This window comes from Protobothrops mucrosquamatus, unplaced genomic scaffold (assembly GCF_001527695.2).
Source record: "Protobothrops mucrosquamatus isolate PMUCROS unplaced genomic scaffold, P.Mucros_1.0 scaffold83, whole genome shotgun sequence".
NCBI lineage: Eukaryota > Metazoa > Chordata > Lepidosauria > Squamata > Viperidae > Protobothrops > Protobothrops mucrosquamatus.
The window spans coordinates 461,737-464,857 of NW_015386460.1; positions in this window are offsets into that span (position 1 = coordinate 461,737).

Sequence of the window (3,121 nt, forward strand, 5' to 3'; positions counted from 1 at the left end):
AGAGTTACTAGTATTGACTTAAGGGGAAGTAGGATATATTAAAATAATAATAGATTAGTTATATGTATAACTGAGTTAATTATATTGAAATAATTTGAATTGTATAAATATGATTTTGTTTTGATTAATTGATGGCCTTGCCACCATGTAAAATAAAACCAATAAAAATTTTGTTGAAAAAAAAAAAAAAAAAAAAAAAGACAAAGTACTCAGGACACACTGTGGTGCTGGAGTAATCAAACATCCTAAAACAAAACATATGTGCATAGTTCAATCAATACATCAAGTATTCCCTCTCTTTTCCCCTCAAATAGCATAGTATATTTAAAATAATCCAATTCTAGCTTAAATTTATTCAACCTGGACCTGTTTTAAAGCTTTATAAATTTACAATATCGTAATCAAACTAACTTTAAATTAAAACATTATCAATTCCGGTATCCCTTCCAAACATGTTCTAGTTCCTTAATTTTATCATAAATCTTATTTATTTCTTCTTCCACTAATCTCCCCTATTTAAAATAAAATATTAATCTATCCTATACATATCTAATCCATCAATTAATCAATCTCTTTAAGCTGACAAAATAATATCAGACCTTAAATCATTTCAATCCATTAGACAGAATTCAAATTTCATCCAGTTAATTATCATAACTAATAACATCCATATCATCAAACAAACACATCATCTTATTAAATTAACTCAATTAATTATTAATTCAATCCAAATCTAAAACATCTCATCAATTTTCTTCATTCCATTACATAATAATTTTCATACAAATAAACCTATTGTTCTAAAAGTACATTCTTAATATTCTAGATTACCTTTAATCCATTATATAAAAATATCTCATTTTTAGGCAAAAATATTGATCTATCGTATACATATCTAAATGTGTATATCTATCTATCTATCCTATACATATCTAATCCATCAATTAATCAATCTCTTTAAGCTGACAGAATAATATCAGACCTTAAATCATTTCAATCCATTGAACAGAATTCAAATTTCATCCAATTAGTTATCATAGCTAATAACATCCATGTTATCAAACAAACAAGTCATCTTATTAGATTAACATTCAATTAATTATTAATTCAATCCAAGTCTAAAACATCTCTTCATTTTTCTTCCTTCCATTACATAGTAATTTTCATACAGATAAACCTATCATTCCAAAAAATACATTCTTAGTCAGTTTAATATATATCTTCCATTAATCGCCCATTTTTCTCTTACTTCTAACTCATAATCTTAATCCTTAAATCAATCCATAATTCTAGATTGCCTTTAATCCAATGCATGACATTTTAAATTTCACTTTTCAATCTTATTCTAGCCTTCCTTTTATGCCAGGCAGGTTTCCATAGCAGAGCTTCCCTTCCAGCTGATAAATCTCTTTTTGTTGCTTGTAGTGTCATTTGATTCGATGAAAACCATCTTGGCCTCTGCATTGGCCCTCTGTTTCTCTTATCCATAAAGCCTCGTTGCTTCAAAAGTTCAAAACTCAGTCTTTGCTTTTCCTGGTCCTCAAAGCCATAAGTGGACTGCTTATAAAGCAAGATAAATTTTTCTTTATTCTCAGTTAAATCCTCTTCTTCTATAATCTGTTTTGTAGAATAGTCAGGTGTAATCTGAGAGTCAGTTTTGAAGTTTAAGGTAGAAATTCTGGCTCTTAATTCTGTAGTAAACTCTTTTATTTTAATACATATTTCTTCTTTAGCCTCATAGATCTTTTCCAGTATAAGTTTATAATTTAAATAGGATTGAGGCTTCTCCATTTTAAGAATAGTTGAAGAGAAATCCTTTTTTCTTTTTTTTTTCTTTTTTGGTGGAGGCTACAGTTGAAGAGTATCCACCCCCACAAATCCCACAGCTGGCTCAAGTTATCTTTTTTCTTGAAAAATAGTTTGAAGGCCAAAACTATCTCATCTCCAAATAGTCAACAATTACAATATTAACTTTTGACCAGTAGATGTCCTCAGTAAGCTAAAAAGTCTTTTTCAAATGCCATTTTTTTCCTTTTTTCTATTTTTTAAGGAAAGAGTGGAAAAAGAAATACACTCCAAATATAAGATAATAATACCGCTCCAAAAAAAAAACAATTTTTCCTGTATCTCAACATGAATGAAGATAGACTATAGTCTTTTAAAAAGTTTTATTCTGTCCTTTTGTACAACGCCTTTGTTCCCACGCATACAAAAGCCACTTTTTCCAAACGGGGAAATAATTCCAACGAAGCTTTTACAGGCAAAAACAGCATAGGGTGAAGAGAGGAACAAAAGGGGTCTCACCCGGATCATTTGCGGTGGGTCTATTACACTTAGATGTAAGTGTGACTTTCGGCTGGTGCAGCAGGGTGATCGACCATCTTGCAGGACGATCTTTGCTCCGCCGGCCCTAAGGAGATAGCTGGAGACACGGGGGAAGCTTCCGCCCTCCCATATCAGCCAGCAAGCCTCCTCCTTGGTGGTCGCCCCTCCAGGGCGACTTTCGACCCCCTAGGAGGTCTACCGGCAAAGGAAACTCTGACGAGTCTCCAGACACAACTGGTGTCGCCGCGTACCGGAACCGGAAGTCAATCTGTTGTTGTTCTTGATCCTCAGGTTTCTTCTAATTTATGTAGAAAATCTTTTCTCTTTTCCATTTTGTCAATCCCTTTTCTGGGTTTTCCATTGACTGTATGTGTTGATCAATTGAATCCTCAGTCATAGTATTTAATTGGTCCATTTTTTCCGTTATATTCTGTGTAGTTGATTTTTCAGTTGTAATCAAAATTTGAGTTTGTGTATCTGGGCTGACATCCAGTTCTATTATGTAACTTCTTATTTCTTCAGTAGCTGTAAGAATAGTTTGGTAAATTGCTTTCAGTATAAAGAGAATCTGTTCAGAGAATATAAAAAAAATTTCAGTGAGTATGGAACACAGCTGGACTTCACTGCTGAAAAGTGTCTCAAGGTTATAAGTCTTATCTATTGTCTAGACTAGGGCTTTTCAACCTTTTCATAGATTGTACCACTTTTAGGACATGACAATATTTGAGTACCACCAGTGCTTAGCAAGTTGTCAAAAACTTGATGACTAAAAAAGGGGGGGTTGGGTTTTACTGAT